This window comes from Dermacentor variabilis, chromosome 4, assembly GCF_050947875.1.
Source record: "Dermacentor variabilis isolate Ectoservices chromosome 4, ASM5094787v1, whole genome shotgun sequence".
Classification (NCBI taxonomy): domain Eukaryota; kingdom Metazoa; phylum Arthropoda; class Arachnida; order Ixodida; family Ixodidae; genus Dermacentor; species Dermacentor variabilis.
The window spans coordinates 180,414,750-180,436,526 of record NC_134571.1 but is presented as its reverse complement, the minus strand read 5'-3'; positions in this window follow the sequence as shown (position 1 = coordinate 180,436,526).

The window sequence follows — 21,777 nt, the reverse complement described above, 5'->3', positions numbered from 1 at the left end:
TCGGCTCGCTCCAGCTTCAGCCGCTGTGTGTCCATCGCGACCCAGCGCCAGGCCAGGTCGGGAGGCGTCATCGAAGTACTGCAAGGACGTTGGGTTCAAGCCGGACCAACGAACCTACGAAAGCGAAGTGGTCACATTATATAAGAAGACTCAGGATGGACGCCGGGCTGTCTTCTGATGCAACAAGTGTCGAAACCAGTTGTCGCAGTTACACGATACCGCTGCACTGCAGCAGAGGCGAAGGAAGTTACTTTGCCATCACGTGCTCCCTCGGCCTTCCGAACATCCGCCTCTCCAGTCGGCAAGTGATTTTGCTCACGTATTGCGTGAGCAGTAGCATAGACTTGTGTCTGTTGAGGATGATGACCAGCGACTTGTTTCTTCTGTCGGAACACGCCATTGCCGATTGGAGGAACTACGTCTTCGTAGTCGCAAGGAAGGAGCGGCTGGTGCGACCTCTACTCGGTGGAAGATAGTGCAAATTCACGAGTTTCTCCTTCGCGGCAAGCGAAAGTATAATCGAGGTCGCCTGATGACAGGTTACAACGTCCCGTCAAGCAGATAAAATTAGTGGCATTGCAGATTGCGGATATTGGGTCTACAGCATGATCTACGCGTCTACAGTGGATCTGCGACTTTTCAAAGTTGACCGACGAGACGCGGTGACTGTAGGCCCGATTATTACAGCCAATGGTCAACCGGAGACCATTATTCACAGTGAATAATGACGTACATATAGCTGTATTGAAATTTAGTGAATGCTAACGGGTCCAGACTCAACCTCCAGGGAGAGAGAGTCAACCAGATCATGAACTTTGTGAACCCCATTATGAGCGCTCACACGGAAATGACAGAAAGGTATCGTCAAAAATTGAAGCGCCACCTCGTCAGGGATGGGTACAGGCTACCTGCATTCACGCAAGGTTTCCACTTGACATGGACGTGGTTGCAGTCACTTAACGGTCACGTGAGTTGCGAATACCCTTTCTTGCGTTGGTTATAAGCTATGGATCGCGCGGGGGTAAGCCGTGCGAAGACTCTTTCCTGCGGTTAGAAACCATCGCTTGGCGCTACGCACTTTAAAGGTGCATAACAAAGTAAAAGAAACTAAAGCGTAGTTTTCTGACCATTTGTTTGTATGAGTACTTTCCGGCATTCTTGCGTGCTTATGCAGCAAGCGCGCTGCATACCACTTTTGCGCAAACCGACGCTCACTGGGTTTCGCAGCCTTACTCTAGCCAATAACTCCTTTACTAGATGCCCGCCGCGTTGTCCAGTAAACTCAGTTCCGTGCCCTCGCCTTTTTCTCGTCTCCGCGAAAAGGCAACGATCGCCTCTCATGGCGAACGCCTGCAACTTAGATCACGTAAGCAGCCTCTGAGATTACCATGTCATATGTCACCGTCTTGGAGGCCCTCGAGAACGCTCGCTAACAGACGCCCGCTAATATCGGCTCTACGAACGCGCCGGCGGAAGCATTCGACCGCCGCTGCCGCCGCCGCCGGAAGTTGAAAAGGCAACGAGCTCCGCCGCACGGAATTTGTGCTCAACTAAGGGAACCGCCGCTACAGTGGGAAAGCGAGCGACGCGGCGGGCATCTAGTAAAGGAGGCATTGCTTTAGCGCAAGCAACGAGCGATGTGTTGAAAGCCCAGCGCTGAAACCAGACGCACACCTTTCTGTGCTCGGAAATGCCAGCGCAAGCACGTTGCGAGCCACGCCAATCCAATCCAGAGGAAAGAGGAGGGGAGGCGTTCCTTAGTGGTATAACACGAAACGCAATACATTACATATCAGTCTAATACACATTCAATTTGCATCTTGTAAACAGTAAATTGTTTCGTAACCACAGTAAAGTGACTAATAATATTGTACTAAATTCATTTATTGTATAACTTGCTTGCGCATGTTATTGCTGGCACAGACCCTGCACCGATGGCACGGTCACGTGAGGTCCAGTTTGTGGACCACCCATAAGGCGACGCCAAAGGCACGATAGTCACCCATAGGGAACTTAGGTAAACCAATGAAACTGGAGGCGTGCTGAGGGACAAACTTTGTTTTGGCACCATTAGTTCTTTCGTCGTGGGGCGTCGCCAGATTTCGTAAACATCCCCAGTTTCGCCAAATTTGGCGCATCCTGCACAGCACCCACAGGCTTCGCTCTGCTACTTTCGCAGATCGTTTTCGAGACACGAGCGAACGCGTCTCTCTTCAACACTAACAACCGCCGAAAACAAAGCCCGCGTAGTTATGAGCAGTCTGCACTTTTCATATGCATTGTAGATCGCTTTCAAGATGCGAACCGCGGACGGTGTTATACGAATCCGCCTCCTGACTACGTTTAAGCAAGGTTCATAATGGTTTGACGCGTATGGATAAAGCGCTAAGAGCGGAAACAGCTTGTAATAATCGGAAGGTCATCAGCTCACCTAGTGCCTCAACCTGCAGTACTATGGTTGCGTCTTCGATGCTCCTGGCGCCGCCATCGGCACCATTTCGTGTCACCTCTGCGCTGTCGTTAGTGCTGACCTGATGAAGTTTTATCGCAGTGATAAAGTCACCGGGCTGCGTGGAGACGAGCAAGTGACACAATGCTTATGCATGCTTAGGCAACTCCCAGGGAAGTTTCTGCGTGAAGTTTTTATTTCAGGATGTACTGAGGAAAATAATTTGAGGCTTAAATAACCGCACCAACTAGCAGTGGGCCAGTGCCGTGAGGACATACGCAGAGGGAGGAGCGGTATGCGAGCGCTGGCATGATGAGTGACGTAAGAGCCAGCTGTAGAAGACGATGGATGACGAAAGCGCGAGCAGTGGCGTGAGCGCTTTCGCGCGGTTAAAAATAGGAAGCTAAAACTAGGAACGGGCGCCTCATATCCGTACTCTAAGATAACACCGCACAAATATATGTCGAGATACATGCATAAATATATACAGATCCATTGATTACCCATAATTCTCATGAGCACTGAACGATCATCAGAGTTACCTCCTGTAATGCTTGTAGCAAACTGATTTCAAAGACGTGGCTCGTGGGCTAGCGTGGTGGTGATGCTGCTGATAGGAATTTATTGGCGCAAGGGCCAGAAGTAGCCAAAGAACGCCAAGGCTGTCAGCCGGACGGCTTCTCCGCGGTCTGAATTAGCGACCAGCTGCAAGGAGCGAAAGTGCACCAGAACAATGGGAGGGGAAGGGGGACAGGCCAGGGTTAGGGAGGCACACCGAGAGAATCCCGGCCTCATCCCTCGAAATTTCTGTCTTACTATGCGAGCTAACATTTCGTTGTGATTGGGCGGGAGCAGGAGACATAAAGAATGGCCGTAATAAGAGTAACTGAGCATGTGTTGGTGGGCTAGTTGGTTAAGCATGATAAAGGCGGCGCCGAATGAAACAACACACGAACATCAGTTGCTAGTGCGCCTACGTGCTGTCTCGTGTCCCTTCTTCGTGTGTTGTTTTATTCGGCGCCGTCTTTATCATGTCGTAATAAGAGGCTACCGATCGAGCATGCCACTGTAGTTTTCAGATCATCCAGCATCCTTGAAAAAAAGCTCTAACTAGTCCTGTTATATTTGAAGACGTTTCGAACACTTGCAGCAGCATTCGCATGTCGCATGGAATGTCATGTCGTACCATGTCGCTCATATCTGACGCTCCTATGTTTTAGGCCATTCTGCAAAAAACCTTAGCAGTTTGATAGTTTCGATCATCTTAGCAGTTTGATAGTTTCTAGAATGTTATCGATGCATCTATCCGCTGCCTGTTGTCGCCGAAACTTGTGTAATATGATTGCACGTATGAGCTACGCAAATGATGTAGAACTTTCTGGAAGACACGCCGCAACCAGCGATTACTCAGGAACGTTCCATGGTTGATCAAAAATGTGAGGAAGTGGTATTCGACTATTTATTGTAGTATGCGATTTTTTATTGGGATTCTTACGTGGCTGGAAAACGTAGTATGTATTGTGTAGTATCTGTTAGAATATTTTACTTTGAAGTTGTATCATTTTGAACCGTAATTGTATGTTTCATATCTCTATTGAAAGCCGTACCACCTCCTGCTTGGTCTTCTAACAAGCACGATGTGCTTAGATTGACCAGCAAACAAAATCTGTCAAAAAATGTATTTGAAATAAAGTCTGATTTCATTTGATCTAATGAGCCCGGTTTGTTATTCTTAGGACAGGGGTACCATTTCGATGCTTTATTTTCATGGCGTCTATGTTCTTGTTAGCCCTAATCTCTTGCTGTGTTTTTGGTATTGACACGAGAACTCGTTTATCTTTTAAGGGTGAGCGCTTTTACCGTCTCAGAAATGCTATCGCTCAGCGCAGGACGCGTCTACATGTATCGGAAGTTTGTAGAATGTGATCGATGCATCTATCCGCTGCCTGTTGTCGCCGAAACTTGTGTAATATTATTGCATGTATGCGCTACGCAAATGATATACAACTTTCTGGAAGACACGCCGGAACAAGCGATTACTCAGGAACGTTCCATGGTTCATGTATAAAAGCTGACGCGCTTGACCCGCTGATCGGATTTCGACGATCGCTGACTATGTTCGCCGCTGTCGTCGTTTTTTGAGTCTAGTCTGTTTTTGTTGGCACTGATTCGCTCAATGAAAGCTAGTTTCGTCTTTCACAGTATTGCTACTGTGTTCTGTACAGTCGCTACCATGTGACAGTATTTATTTACGGGAAAACGAAGCTGGTCTATCGTTAACCTCTTCAGAGTAGGCTGTCGTGTCGTTACCGACAGTTTTTATTTATGGCTATTAATTTTTAATTGCGATCATAGGTGTGTTTCGGAGGTGCGGTGATTAATTTGTAATGATAGTATGTGCTATATTGGCCGTGCAATCGAATTAACGTAGTTAAAATAGGGCAACATCAGCAGGGAAACTGCGCTCAGACAATAAACGAAGCATAGGTTTTGTCATTGAAGCGTGTGTAAACTCATCGCAGTAAGAAGCTCTGACTTATAATATCACTCTCCGAAAGGTGCGATAACATCGCAGTAAATATTATAGTTATTGGCAGTCGGTTTATAATTACATTAAACGTCAATGTGATTTTCACGCTGCCTTGATTCAGTGGACACCCATTCTCTACAAAATATGCACTTTTCAAATGGTTTAAGAGTCACGTAATCCTTGTTTTACTAATTTGCATATATAAAGGTGGGACTCTTCCCGGGTGCGCACGGGCGAAGAGAGCATACTGGTCGAGTCCTGGAAGCGGCTAGCCAGGAGAGTCGGTTCACGGCTGAGCCTGGTTCAAGTTCCCTCGCAAAACCTCGCGCCCGTCCACAGAGCGGCGCGCTACATTAGGGTACGAAAAATACAAAAAAATTTGCTTTAAACTTTTTATGTACATCCTTTATATCCAATAACCATGCTTATTGAAATGAAACTGTTTCCGTATGCAAAGAGTACAAGTACGACCTTGAAGTGATGCTATTAGGTCTTCGCGGAGGAGAAAAGCGCTAATTTTCTTTTAAGTTGCCGGTAGATTCGCAGAGAGCGCAAAAGAAATATAGTAAGACAGAGCGTTTAGAGACAGTTGCCCATCTGTGTGCCTCAAGCTCTAAATCCGAGGTACCAAAAGAAAACGAAAGGCGACCAAGACGTAAACGGCTAGTTTCGGGCAACAATTCTATTCCGGTTGTGCTAACAAACGATTAACGCAAGTGTACCATGCTGACTTCACGCAGACCTGCCTGGCAGTACTCGAAAAGCCAAGTATCCAAGAGGTCAAAAGCGTGCTCGACGTTGGAGGCATCACGTGGCCGCTCCGGAACCGACGTCCGGACTTCCTCAACGCCCTTTTCTACATGGCGACGCGCGTTTTCCGCCCCGTCTTCTTCAACATCGCAACACTTGCAGAGAATCCGGAATCATCACCGTCTGCTGATCACCTCACCCTCTTTTTTGAGCCTTTTCGACCGTTCCAAGAAAACCTCAACGCAATATTGAAACTTCTTAAGGCGGGCGAGCTCCGGGATCACCTCCGCTTGACATACGAGATGCTCAACGGCAGCGCGGACGAAATGAGGCTGAAGGAACTCGCCGGCTATTACGAAACAGCGTCACACTTCTTCGAACGCTACCAAATGCCGTCCAAGTATCTCACTAGGAGCGACAATGTGTGCTTCTTCCTACAGTACACGAAATCCGTCTCAAAGTCCCGCTGGAACGTCCTGATGAAACGTTACCTAAATGCCACTATTTGTGACGGTTCTGGGAATGTGAGTCACGGCAGCAGCAGCAAAATGCTAGGAGGCGTGGTTATCGAGAGCGCCGACTACTTCGCGGCCCTGTTCCAGATGCACGCCACTTACGGCGAGCAGGTCATGAACGACATGATCGAGGGCCTGTGCGTGCAGAATCTCGTTGAGTATGCTAGCTTCGAACTGCTGGCCAGCCAGCGCGGCAGCCGGGCGCTTGCGACGCAAGTCGTCTACAGCAGGTGCTTCTCGGAGACGTACGCCTTCTACGAAAGGGCCATCATCGCTCATTTGCACCATCCGCGGAGCGCCGAGGCCACAGGCCTGGGCAACGTGGCCACGGACGTGAGCAATGTATTGGCAAATGCATTGCACGAGAACAGAACAAGCCTAGCTGGCGACAAGCACAGTTACGTGGGCTTGCGCGGCAACTTTCACTTCGCCTGCCTCACACTGGACATGCTCGACCCGAGCTCGTTCGCCGAGCACTACGAGAAGTACCCGGTGCCGACTGACAACGCGCTCGTCAATTCGATGCAGCACAGAGCCTTCTTAAAACTTGACAGGCCGATGGCTACCGGGGGTGATAATAACGCATCAAAAGACCATGGTTCCACAACGATGGCAAATTTCTATTCCTCCGGGGACGATAAAGCCATCGGCGACCCCCGACGCGCCGCGGGAAGGTTTCGTAATTTTCGGCTTGCACTGCCGCACTTCGAGGATCCCTTCTACGCCACCAACGTCAGTTACGGTGTGCTCATGGCGGGCGTTGGTACGCGCATGGCAGCGGCACTCTTCTACGACCTGGTTGCCGATGCTGACGACGAAGTCAACGCCACAAAGTATCAGGAATGCTTACTCCCCGGAACGTCAAGCCACCGAGACAGCGGCTCTCTCGATCTCGAGATACAGGGCGCTGTCGCTTCGATCGGCATCGCCTGGTCGGCGCTGCAATCGAAAGGCCCGTCGAATGAGACGGGTGGCGTTGTTGGAGACGTTGCCTTTCTTAAGAGGAACGAGGTATTCTTCGTCTTCTTCTGTTACCTTTTATGTGGCGACGAAGATGGCGAGCGCATGTGTAATGTGCCGCTACAGAACAGTGCGGCCTTTTCGCGCGTGTTCGGTTGCAAGAAGGGCGCTCTTATGAACCCGACTAATAAGTGCCGCCTAGTAAATTGGCATCTGCATCTTTACCCTTTATCTCATTTTCAAGTCTTTACATCACCCACTACATTGTTCATTGCATTACAAGGAAACTTCAGATCATGCGTATACCGTCGCGTACAGGGGCGCTATAACGTAAAACTATTCCAAACTTTTCTATTTCAATTCTGCAATCAGCCCACCGCGATTGGCCAAAAACTTTTTGGACCACCCCGACTTCACCTGTCTGTCACGCGACGTCACGAAATCCGCGACAGCTCCCCATTTGATAAGACCTTTATACACCGATTATGCATAATTTCATCGAACAAAACAAAAAATAGTTATTTCTGATTCGACGCCTTTTTGCCAACAGCCCTTGACTATTGTTTAAAAGTTTTCTGGCTGCACCCACTTCACCTACCTCACACGCGACGTCACAAAACCGCAATACTTTACCGCGTCAAAGTGACGCGTACGCCTTAAAGATGCTGAACAAAACTGAATTTTCTTCTGAATAGCCACAGGCTGCCTCGCTCCGAAAGGAATAAAAAATGGCTGCCGCCGATCGCTCCGGCACTGGCTATTCGCCTCTGCCGGAGAGCATGGGTTTATCTGCGTGTAATCAAACTTTTTGCGTGGCCATGTAAGGTTTTAGAGAACTTTCGGCACGTTTATGACCTCGTTTTGCCAACTGTTCCTTGCTGAGGATCCGTTTTAGAGTCATTCTTAAGCTTCCATTACATGCCGCTGCGATTGTCTACGAGTCACCGCAAGCTAAGTAAGAGATAGCGGACCAGTCGCAGACGCCGGCACCACACTCTTCATCTGGTTACCGATATTCAGTGCACTGGCTCGGCCTTGAGAGTGCTTCTCGCCTCTTGTGAGCCAATTAGATAAGACGATCCGCTCAGTACAGGCAATGTTATTCGTTTTTTAAGCAATCAAAAGTGACCTCCTATGAACGACGGGAGCATTTCATTGGTTTGTTCAGACAACCCTTCGGGTGACCGCCCGATGCTTGCGTCGGCGGTTACGCAAATTTGACGTCAGGAGATTGGAATAAAATCATATTGGAATAGTTTTACGTTGTACGGCCGGTAATTCTGACAATAACTTTTACATATAAGTTTTCTCTTTATTGTTTAATCTGCAGGGCACTATCCCTATTCCGATGAATAAGACCTTCATGTAAACGGCCTATTTCAATATGCCGTTTCGTCTGCGAAGCAAGTCCTTCCTGCTGCTGCCGGCGGGCAGCAGCAAAAGTCTGTGCCAAGGGCGGCTTTTCAGACGACATTTTTACCATAAGAAAAAACAGTTTCTCAATTTTATCTTAAAACACAGGCGACTAACCGCGCCAAGTGGTATACTAAATGAAACAGACAACAAAATGCAATCGTTCAGCAAAATTTTAGCTAATAGAGTGCAGCAATGGGTTTTTTAACAAACGCATGAATATTCAGGATCCTGTACGTATGGCAGTTGCTAGTTTAACTGATGTGCCTGCCGGCGCAAGCCTTATCGTTCAAGCAGCCCCATACTCGCTTTTACTGAACAACAATACATCATTCTAGGTGTTCTGTGTCCCTTTGTTTGTTGTCCTTTACAATGAACTAATATATGGAACATTCGAGCTTTATTTGTTAACCTGGGGTCGAATTCACTGTTTTTCCTTGGCTAGTGGAATTCACTAATAATATGTCCTAAATCACTACTCTCTGGCACGAACACTTCCAGCGTCAGAACGTTTTGTAAATTCGTGTGCTGCTTTTTAAATAAATTGTGGCCTAACATGGCAGGGCAACGCACCAGAACGCGGAAAAACACGCGTAAAAGAGGACACGCGAAGACTTTCAACGATGTGTACCAGCTTTATGTTCTTGCTATGACTTGACGTTTCTCCTCGTTCTGTTTTAGGTGTGTCTTGTCTCTCAGTGTAAACGCTGCTCCAGTGACTTTGTTTGGTGGGCGCGCCTTCGTCCATCAGTGTTCCTGTTGGAATGCTGCATTCTTATTCGTTTGGTATGCATTCTTATTCCTATGTTCCTTCTATAAAATCCCAGCCGTCATTGTCAGGCATACCGAATTGAGACTTTATCATGAAACATCACGTCCAGTGAACAAACTAGAGTATACGCGTGCCTTGTAAACAAATCAAAATCTTTCAGCTCGATATCCTAATTGCGCGCTGGCTACATCGCCATGCATTTGAGCGCAAATTTTAGATTACGCGTTGTCGATTTAACACTTTTTACTCAAAATGATGAAGTCTATCGTTCGATGACAAGCGATATTCAATCACACTTTACTCATCATTCTGCAAAGGAGCCTGAATCTCATGATCACATTCAACGCGGATATTAAATTTCACTATGGATGATAATGTCGCGACTAGACCTGCCTAATGCATTTCAAGGAGCATAAAACCACCAAAAGGCATCATTCCTCCTGTGAAAGCACAAAGATATTTTATATATTGAACGATAAGAAAGTCTGCATTACGAAAATCTCAGTTTCCTTCCACTCTGTGAAGAAGGATCACCAGCGAAGCTGTGTATCTGGGCCCCTTAATGGTGAACTGCACCTCCGCCCCGGGTCGGCCCGGCATTGCACTATCTTCGGGATCGGCCCACGTGTGGAGAGTGCTTAAGGCCTGCTTCACCTGCGCCACGGGTCTGGGCGACGTCGCACTATCTCCGGGATTGGCCCTCGTATGAAGAGTTTTTTGCTTACAACAACGGCACGAAAATTTCCTTGGACGGTAGAGGTAGACAGCTTTGCTGTAAAAATTAACGCCCGTTCAAGTCAGTGAAGATGGTCGAACAACGAAGCTGTATTAGTTACGCGTAGTCTTACATCATCCAAGTCTCCGCAAGCATTCTATATTGTAAATCTTTTGTTTCACCATTCTTTCACCTCCTTTTCGCTGTTGCATGCTTCGCACGCTGAGCATGTTTTAGGAGTCAGTCAGTCAAGAACTTTACTGAGGTCCTGAGGAGTTTTAAGCCGTTGGAGATCCCACGCGGGGAGCTCCTCGAGCCGAAACCCGTTCACAAACCAACTCTCGCTGACGCTCGCGGTAGGCAGATTCCTCTTCAGGATTACGCGTTACTTGTGGTCTTCCCATGGTTATAGTCGGATGGAGTGTGCGGAACCACTAGTCCAAAGCTCCGTGTAATAAGCAAATGCCCACCACTGGAGATGTGGGCGCTGCAGTCGTTTTGACGATTCATGTGTTTGTGTTTCTTAATGAAGTTACGCTCACATTCGGCTGCGACGCAGAGAACGATGTCACTGACGGTATGCCCGCCATCCGCCGTTGTCACTTTCGTTCGATGTTTCCAGTTTGCTCGGTGGCGTGGTTAGCAACATCCGCCCGGCATTGCCTTTTGTGACTCTTCAAAATTGAATTTCTTCAAATTGAAATGTGTCCGTCACGTAAGACACTGAATGGTTCATATCTCCCTTATGCAATGGCTCATACTCCCGTCAACGCATCCTCCCCTTTACGAAGACGGTAGTGAAGTGATTTTCTACGCTGTAATGGCGAGCGGCAACGGAGCCAACTGTGGAAGAAGACGACGACGCTGGATCCATGGCTGATGATGAGTGCTTTAGCGAACTCCGACAAAGACGGCACAGGGTCCGCGCAAAGAGTTTTGCTGTGAAAGCATATGCAGATATATTCCCCCATGCGTACGCATCTTATTTCTATTATTTTCGTCTACTTGTTTGTCTTTTAAGCGCTTCAATTACTCATTTCGTCAAGCTCAAACTTTCCAACTTTATACTCATAGCTTTAAAATATCCATGGTAATTGTCCAGCGTCGGGATTCGAGCAAAGCCTCTCTAAGAACTGTAGCTCGATACTGTAATCATTAGGCTACGGGCGATTGCCCCTCAGCACGCGGAATAGAAAACACCCTAAGGAATTTCCCGCTTGCAGGATGCGTTTTGTAGTCGCCATGGCACTTTTGCTTCTGCTCAGGCGTTACGTCACGGCATTACGTTTTGTGCAAATACGCTTATACTTTGAACACCACTCGATGAGTCGCCCTTGTAGTTTTTGCCCATCCAACGTGCGGCTGACATCTACTACGGGGGATTGGTCAAGAAATGAATTGATTATTCCTTAGAACCGCCACTGAACTTTCAGGACTCCTAATTATCCTCGAGCAGTTTCAGTGGCGCCCTCTCGCTTATGACGTGCGCAGGCGGACTCCATAGCCACGCCGCGCGCACACGCGCGACAGATGAAGGCTGCCTGACGGGGTCGGTGGACCTCGTCTTTTCAAGTATTTAAAAACACGCCGCTGTGCAAATTTGTGCTACATTGTATGAAATACTCAAGAAAATATTCGCCATGAGAATGAGTAGAGGCCTCACCTGGCCAGCGGTCTGAAACGCGCTTAGTGCAGATTGGTCATCGAGTCGTCCGTTAGTAATAATGGTGTAGCCACGCCTGTGTTGGACGGTGATATCGCGTTATGGCTTGGTTCCGTGCTCATTGCGCTTTCGTAATAGATTACCTGCCCTTTCTTCTTGAACGATGAACTCCAGCACTGGACGTTTCGGTGCACCGTCTTGGCAATATAACAAATTAAAAGTTTGCCTGCGTCCACCACGCCCTCGCACGTTGGTCTCATATTCCGTTAGTGACATGCCCTAATTTTATTGCAGCGTAGAACTTAAAACAAATATCGGAAAGCGTTTGATGCCGATCTAAAGCAATTAAGTTGTAGCTGCTGTGCGTTAATCCAGTCCTCTGCAGCGTTGCAGCAACCTGGAACGGCGAACGCGTGAACGAAAAGAGTGAACCCGTCTACAGAGATATTGCGTCTCAGGTTTAGGTCCTGGGTATTCCTGGCATTTTCTAGTTGCGTCATCAGCTCTAGGAAATCTTTACCTTTTTGTATGAAAGCCATGTTCCAGAAGATATTATTACTAGTACACAGAATCCGGGGAGAGTTAAAAACGAGAAAGTCTACCCCACTGACGATGAAACGCCGCCTCTTACAGGCAAATCCCTTACACACGATATCGGCGATTGTGAGATGTCTGGAATAATTAACGTGCAATAAAATTCCGATTGATTGTTCGGAAACATAAATCGCGGTGTAAGTACTCTTCGAGAGTAAGCTCTTGCAAACGAAATTACCTGTTTTATTTTCTAGTCAACAATATATGGCGTTATGCAAAAGCAGGGGAGTGAAATCATGAACGAAATCTAAAATGTTCGCTTTCAACTACGTTGGGGCTTAACCGACGCGCCATTTTCCAATCTAGCGGTATGATTGTGCTTTGATTACGAAGCTGCTTACAATCTTATTTGCTCACTGGGCGTGATGTCTTTGAATCTCGAGATCAGTCTCGAGATCGTACCCCTCACTGTGACAGCTGCTGTTTTAAAGAAGGAACATAAGAAACATAACTTCTATTGGCCTGGAGGAAGAAGAAGACACTGTTCGAAACGGCTGCGCTCACATCAGGCTACGCATGCTTGGGTTTTTGGGTGGACCACCTTCTGGGACCGGCCCGAAGCGATCACCACCATCTCCAGTGGTCAGGCGCCTGTGGATCCCAGCTGCAGGTCAGTCGGACCATATTTCGGCGTTTTACGGCCGATTTTCCACCTTCAGAACGTGGCGAGCTACTAACCCTAACTTTAGTTAAGGGAGCAGCGCCGCCGCCGGCAGGCGAGCGCGCACTCGAGCATGGCGGCCTTAAGAACTTCGGCTGCGACATCGAACCCACGACTTATTACAACATCACTACATGAAGAACAGATGGATTTCACTGCATCTCAGGTGGGTGATGCAACACCGCACCACCAATGCCATAAGGCAGCTACGATCAACAACAACATGCAAACCTCTACCGTGGTCGACGAAACGACAGCAGAAGCCGTATGAGAGCGCGTTCTTTCGCTGAACGAAAAGAAAAATGTCGCTCAGGGGCGACGCTCCGCACAGGGAAGCACACTGCCATCAGGTCTGATTACCAGCTCATCCAAACCCGTGGCGCATCCCGGGTGCCCACGACTCAAGCGTCTTCCGCCGCTACCGAAGCGTGAACTGAAGGTGGTCATCAGACCACACCAAGGGCTGTCACTCAAGAATGTTACCAGTCAGGCACTGGCAAGAGCCGTCATGGAGGCGTGCCAGGACAGAACCACCGATAACAATTTTGTTCTAAGGATCAAGTCAGGTTCCACCATTGCAGTGATATCCACCCCGAATCGGTATACGGCCAAGGTCGTGCACGCCATTAAATCCTTGAACATCAACGGACGAGAACACCCGGTCAATGCGTACGTTATGGCACGAGAAGACACGAAGCGGGGAGTAATTCACGGGATAGAAGCACACAACCCTTCTGACGTGCTGCGATCAAACCTGCGTACCCGAACGCAGGTACTGGAGTTGATCGACGCAAGAATGATGGGTGACTCACAAAGTGCTATGCTCACCTTCTACGGCAGCCAAGTTCCAAGATGTGTTTATTATTACGGGGGGGGGGGGAGAAACTCTGCACACCCTAACGAAATGCGGTACAATTCTGCCGTATCTGTGGCACCGTGGGACACCGCGCCGACGTATGTCCACCGCACCGACGTATGTCCACCGCACCGACGTATGTCCACAGCCGGACGTGCAGGTGTGCAGCTCGTGCGGGGTGCGGGAGCCTGCCGATGGACACATGTGCACCCCCAAATGCGCCATTTGTGGGAGTGATCAGCCAACAGGTGACCGCAGATGTCCCAAAATACTAAAGCCAGACAGGCAGACATCAAGACCACGGCCAAAGAAACCAACGAAGAACCAGCTACGGTGTTTCGCCACCGAAGACGAGGATTCCGAGCTGGAGTTCCTTCCGGCGATGGATCGTCGCAGCCGCTCCAGAACCCGCTCGCCTTCGCGGAGCCGATCTTGTTCCGGGCAGCCGGGCCGGAGAAGACGGTCGGCATCCCGACCCATGGTGCCTCAGCAGCTACATCAGACCAAAAAGAAGGAAGCCCTAAGAAGCAAGTCACCAGGGATCCTACTAGCATGCAGCACCCCTCAAAATAATCAGGTGAGCTGGGAGCAAGTCGCATCTCCCACTGCCAATGCTAAGATTACACCTACACCAATCACACAAAACCCAGAGTACAAGAAAATAGTAGAAGAAAACAAAATACTTCGAAACAATTTAGGTGAGCTACGAGCCGAGTTTGAAGCTTTTAAGCGCATGGCAAACAACAGCACATCAAAGCAACCCATGCAAATTGCGGACCACACTTCCAAATCACCACCGCTGACATCACTGCAACAAAGTACCGCCTCCAGCGCTCAATCGGTAACGCTGGAACAGTTAGCACAAAACATGCAACTAATGTTTGCAGAGCTACACAAACTCAAGCGAATGGTAGAGGGTGTGCAAACAAAAGCCGCAGCCGTTCCCCGAAAGAGGGTCAGTCAAAGTCCGGGAGATCCCACCAGGACACCGAAAGCTATAGAGCACCCTTATAGTGACAGTTATATCCATGGATAATATGGCAAACAATACAAAGACCGGACACATTGAAATCTGGCAATGGAATTGCTGCATGCTACGCACTAAATTGTATGATTTCACGCACTACATAGAATCGGCGCCAATCCCTCCCGACGTTATCTGTAATCACGAAATAGGGAAACAAAATCAAAAACTCAAAGGATACGAGCTTTATGCTCACCCGGATTACCCTCAAGTAGCCACCTTTGCCAAGAAGGATGTCGCGATTAGCGTAACTTATTTTTGGGGGGAACCTATTCAGCAGCAGGTAATTATGATTTGGCCGCAAAAAAAGGGGCAAACCTAAAACAATTATTGTCAACGTTTATAGTTCTCCCAGAGGAAAACAGGCGGATTTCCAAAACGTGTCACCGCGGTGCGACTCGCTCAAGGTAGGGACAAATTATTATTTTTAAGTGACTTTAGCGCACAACACACAAACTGAGGCTACAGTAGAGACAGTCTCAAGGGCATCTTCTTAGCTGATGTTGTAGAGCGCTACGGACTTTTCCAGCTAACTCAACGGGATCTCCCAACGCGAATCGGGAACAGCGTGCCCAAGGACACTTCCCCCAACCTCACGTTCACCAACAACGAAAGTGAGACGCGATGGACGAACCTAGGTGAAAACCTAGGAAGCGATCACTATATCTTAAGCACATCGGTTAATGCAGCCAGGATTCGAAGAGCTATTGCCAAGGCAAGGCTATCCGACTGGACCAAATTTCGTGAAAAACAGAAAACAATCGGCCGCATAACAGACGTAGGAGAAGGGGCCGAGCGCATCAGAGTTATTCACTCTGGGGTCACAATAACAATTGAAACGACAACGGAGGCTCCAGCCGTGGATCATCACGTCTTGCACCTCTGGGATGCCCGGAGAGGCCTCACAAAAAGATGGAAAAGGCAGAAGCTTAATCGCAAACTAAGGATAGGGATAGCTCAGCTAGCGCAGGAAGGTAACGAATATACACAAAAGTTCAGCGACTCGCTTCGGGGCACGTTGACTATAAAGAAAACATGGCGCATTCTTCGAAGTATGATTGACCCGAGAGGAACAAAAACAGTGGCGAATCGCACACTCAAGCTGCTTGAAAACAAGTTTGAAGGTCGGGAAGCTGACATGATAGACAAAATTAAACAGATATACGTAGGAACTTTTCCGACCACGCAATCCACCAAACCCGTTTACGAAGGTCGGGACCAACCGGAACTGGAAGCCTCCATAAACTTTGAAGAGGTTTATGCAGCGGCACTCTCCTTCAGGAAAACACAACCCGAGGGGTATATCAGGTCTCGAACGCAATGATTCGCAATTTAAGTGAAGAAACGCTAAGGAGCTTGACCAAATTCTTTAACGACACGGTCTGGACAGAGCACGGCGTCCTTCCAAAAGAATGGAAAGAAGCAAAAATTATTCTGATTCCTAAGCCAGGTAAGCCTCGTAACATCAGCAACATTCGACCCATCTCATTAACGTCGTGCGCGGGGAAACTCTTTGAAAAAGGTTGTGCAGGTCCAGCTCTCGAACCACATAGAGCTAAACATCATGTTCCTCTCCAACATGTTCTGTTTTCGACCCTACGTGTCGGCGCAGGACGTTTTTGTACTACTAAAGAGGGTCGGACGATAAATTTGTAATGGTGTTGGACATCAAAAAGGCCTTCGACAGAATCTCCCACCACAGTATTCTGGAAGGACTGGATGCAGTGAACTGCGGAACGCGAATTGATAACTACGTGCGCTCGTTCATCAGCGACCGCACGGCCACAATCGGATTAAGCTCCACGAGCTCCGACACCTTCAACTGTTCCGACAGAGGTACCTCTCAGGGAGCTGTACTCTCTCCACTGCTATTTAATGTAGAGATGAGACAGTTAGCCCTGGAGCTAGATAAACACCCGAATCTCGGCTGTGCGCTATATGCCGATGACATCACGTCCTGCGCTCACCAGGGGTCCTACGTGGACAAGCAACAAACTTTTCAAAAGGCCATACAGGCAGTCGTGGAATACGCGAGGGCGGCTGACATGTCATACGTACCTGAAAAATCGGAATTCATTCGGGTGCGTACGAAATACGCAAGAAGGACTGGGTGCCACTCACTCTGACTCTTGACGGGGCGCCAATTCGTGAAGTGGAAACACTAAGAATATTGGGTATGTAAATACAGCAGGACGCTGGAACATCCCACACCCTTCACAAACTAAAGGCGGTCACAGGAAACGTGGCCAGAATGATACGGAGAGTGGCAAGAAGCAGAGACGGCCTAACTGATGGAGAGACCATTAGCCTGGTTCACGCATTCGTAATTAGCAGAATCATATACGCCCTTCCGTATCAGGCCTTCACAAACGAAGAGCATACACAGGCAAACACAATAATAAGAAAAGCCTTCAAAGCCGCCCTTGGTCTTCCAGAATGCGCTAGCACAGAGACATTCGAAGGACCGGGCCTGCACAATACTTTTGACGAGTACGCAGTCGCGACGTTATATGCTCAGAAAGAACGACTTTGTTCTGCAACTCAGAGCAGGGAAGTATTGGCGAGGTTAGGCTTTCCCCTGAGACCCCAGTATTGCGGAGAGGAAACGGCACAGTAGACCGCAACGTTCGATCGCACATCGCGGTGGTCCCAATTCCTAAAAACATGCACCCCAAGTACCATCCCGGACGACGCAGAGCAAGGGTAAAGACTCTTCACAGACGTTTTGGCATGAGACGGGGGTGTATTACACGGATGCCAGTCGAGCCAGCTCAGACACTTGTACCATAGACTCTACATGCAACAACAACATAACAACGGCATTCTTCAAAACCGCCTCGCCATCCGTGGCAGAGGCTGTAGCCATCGCCTTGGCCATTCAGGACGCCGAGCGCCAAACCAATTCGGCTGTCATATTATCCGACTCACAAGCAGCTTACCGCCTGGTTCTACAATGAACGGCACCGAAATCAATAATCAATTTTAGGCGCTCAACTGAAGGGGCACCACACTATCGTATGGTGTCCGGCACACGAGCGACTGACAGGAAACGCGAGGGCAGACCATATTGCTCGAGGATTAAACGTCTGAGCAACGGCATGGCCTAGCGACGACCTTCCACCGAATTCTCGTGACATCCTCCTACAGCAAAGGCAGGAGCGGAGACGTTTTGGACATCCTCACTCCGATATTAACAGCCAACAGGAGAGAGACTGGCGTCGCGTTCAGACGAATACATACCCCAACCTGCACCACCTACACAGAATACACCCCACGAGGTTCACTGACGAGTGCCCGTGGTGCACAGACACACCCACACTAAAACACATCACATGGGAGTGCCCCGGGAGGCCTCCACACAGACAGCCCCATATTACTCCAAGATCCACTAATGAAGAATAGGCAGTGGGAGGCATGGCTTGCTGAGGAAGGTCGGGAGAGCCAGTTGGCTCTTCTGGACCAAGCCCAGCGAGCCGCTCGTTCCAGTGGGGCCCTGGAATAGGGGCTCCAACCACCGTGCCTTATTTTATTTATATGCAATAAACATTTTACTCTCTCTCTCTTTCTCTCTCTCTCTATTGGCCTCATATTAGTTCAATTTATCAAGCTAACGCTAGAAAAAGTGTATCTGGTCATAGGAGAGGGTCATACGCAACACCAGAACCGCCGGTACAGTCACAGAAAACTACTCAAAATGCAACTATTCTAACACGAGCGTAGCAGACGGCAGAGCTGAGTCACCCTGCCAACAACACTGGAGCGCCGTTCGCAGCGCCGCAAATCGGTCGCACTCAAGGCCTTACTGAATAGAGTAAGTGCTTTCGGGAGGCCACATTATATATATATATATATATATATATATATATATATATATATATATATATGATGTTTTAGGCGCCTCAACCACGATCTGATTATGACACACGCTGTAGTGTGGGACTCCGGATTAATTTTGACCACCTGCGGTTCTCTAACGTGCACCTAAATTGGAGTACAAGAGTGCTGTTGTATTTGAACCTCGTCGAAGTGCAACCTCCATGGCTCGGATTTGATGCCTCGGCCTTGCGCTTAGTGAAAGATCAATTCACTTGTTCAAGGTGAATATAAGGTGTGAAGACGTCAAACTGAACTGTAGGTAGGCGGAATAGATAAACATTGTTCCAAAAGCACATAAACAAGTGCAAATTTAACAGGGCATTCGGAAGGGCCCCATAAATTATCTACTGCGGAGCAAACGCCCCTCTGCTTGAATTCCTTATAAAGACCCTAGATCAAACACTTTAAGCGCAACTCTAGACCTTATTTAAGTGCGATTCGCTTTTCGAGTGCAACTGCTCGCTGCTGACATATTTACACAAGTGTCGCTTTAACTATGCGTGCTACGAATGCCAGGAGCCAAAAAAAATAACTTTTTTCTGCATATTCCTTTTCTTAGATATGTGGCAGGACTCATGCGCATGGCTGAAGTTAGCGATTCACGACGAGCCGCTCGTCTAGCTAGTGTTACGTTGGAAGTAATGATGTCTTTTGATGTGCTAGTCAGGACTACGCGACATGTTTGCGTAACCTTGTGTGCATTTCCGACATATCTTGCTGGCCTTGATGTTCCAACTACAGGTCATTTAATAAGCACCGCAAACGTGGGTATTCTCGACCGGCGGTTCCCGCCGGGGCGTCTGCGTGAGTAGGCATTCATTTATTTGGAATAGCGTACAGGCTCCTAGAGCATTGTCTAAGAGGCGTCAAAATACAGTACACAAAAAGACAAAAAGAACGTCAAAAACAATGTCGGAACAGCTTCAGTGTCAAACAGCGCCAAAACAGTGCTTACACAACTACAGTAAGCAATAAAAAGAAAACGAAATACAATACATGGTAAATAAGATTTCACCACATAATCGCAGCACAAAAGAATAAGCGACGCAGATATAACAAGAAATATGGGACATAGGTTAAAACACACAATATAAAAACAACGCAAGGCACATTGATCAATGTGCCTCCATCAAAGCGGCATATAGCACGACTAAGCCATTAACTTAGGCATGCTAAGCGACCACTTCAGTAAAATTTGCAATCAGTTGGTGATGGATTGCATCAGGATTAGACAGAGAAGCGATGTCTGGTAGTTTATTCCATAATCTTTTAGTGACCATCCGTTAGTTCGCCGTGCCTCGCGGTCGGCGTCACAACCCCTTGTTCCGGAAATCCAGTTTACCGGGCTTCCCCCCTTCTCTTCCCTGGAACTGAGGTGCCTGCCCGACTGGGATGCATGACTGGGAGTGACGGTTGAATGGTAGTTGTAGTTTCTTGAGATGAATCATGCTCCCCTACTTGGGATGAATTCTAGTGTGGTGGCGATGTTGTTACGATAAGAAGACCAAATGGAGGAAGCAAACTGAAGTTGTGGGCAAACAAAAGTAAGCTAATCTAGTTTCCGAATATTAGCAGAGGAGTTTTTGAGGTTACGACGTAGTTACCCTAAAGAATTTCAGGCAAAGACGTATATGGATGCGATATGGAAGAACCATGACAGTTCTTGTTAAAGGTTAAAACTGATGCATTTGTAATGGTATACGTGAAACAGTAAGTCGTCTTGAATATGATACGTGCAGTTGGAATTGTTGTGTTTGCGGCTGAATTAAACGACTATATTAGAGCGTAGCTCTTAGGCGTCCGTTTCTGCGTGGAGTGTGGGCGTCGTTCCTCGGCGTAACCGAGCGAACGAACGCATCAAAAGAAGAAAGCTAACGCGAAACGCAGCTTCCAGTGAAATAAGAGCTCGCAAGGAGGAATGTGGAGGAACATGGTACAGTGAAAGCAAGAGGCGGAATGTTGAGGGGGAGCCGAGGGGAAGCGGCCTGCGCATGTGCTCAATTGCCGGCGGCCACGGTATCCGGCTCAGCGTAGGCCATCTCATCTGCGATTCCGAGGAGAGGTCAGGGTAGCGTGAGGTGGGGAGGGCTACACGCGTCCGGGCCATCACCTGCTGAGGTCAGTCCGCAGTACCAGCACGTACACTGATTGGCCAGCCGTACCAGCACGTACACGGCATGTACACGGCATGTACACAGCATGTACACAGCATGTACCAGGATGTACACAGCGTGTACCAGCATATGTGTGAGGGGCATCACTGCTCCTGCAAGAAGAGATGGCGAGTGACTGCGAGTAAGGCTCGATGTGACGCTCCCTTTGGTGTTGTCGTCGCTGACACTGGTGGCGCAATTCCCCTCGACGAAGGCAAGCTCTCATCGTTGTTGGAATGAAAGCGCGGTAGCGCAATGCCGCGCAAGACTCGCTGTGCGGCGACGATGCCTACGATATGGACCCACAGTAGCGTTCGTCGTCTGTATGGAAACAAAGCACGCTACTCACAACGTTCTCTTCCTAATGGGAACCGTGTACGTATATAATAATAATACCAAATACGGGCCCGCGAAGTGAGAACTGTGGGGATGCGTGACTCTCACGCCTCCCCTGAGATCTAGTTTTCCCGCATGGCTCGTCTCCTGCAGGGCGGCTTCGCCCGCCGCGTGGCCTGGCGCCCGCGGCGGTTGGAGTGGTACAAGCGCGGTGCGACAGATGGCGCGAGCGTCGCGCCGCTGCGGGGTTACTCGGGCGCCGGGAGACAAGGTGCGGTCTCTCTTGGGGGCTGTTGGGTTCGAGACAGCAAGCGGGACGGCCGTGCCGCACGTGCAGCGACCCTCTTGCCCGGCAGGTCGGCGCACGGCGGGGACGTCTCCCGCGTGCGCGCCGACCCAAGCTTCTGCGAGACCGCCTCGGGTGGCTGCCCTCGAACGCGCCACGATTCGCGTGACCATACACGCGAACGACCAGGCCTTGGGATCCAGCATGGGGCGAACTTATTCGCT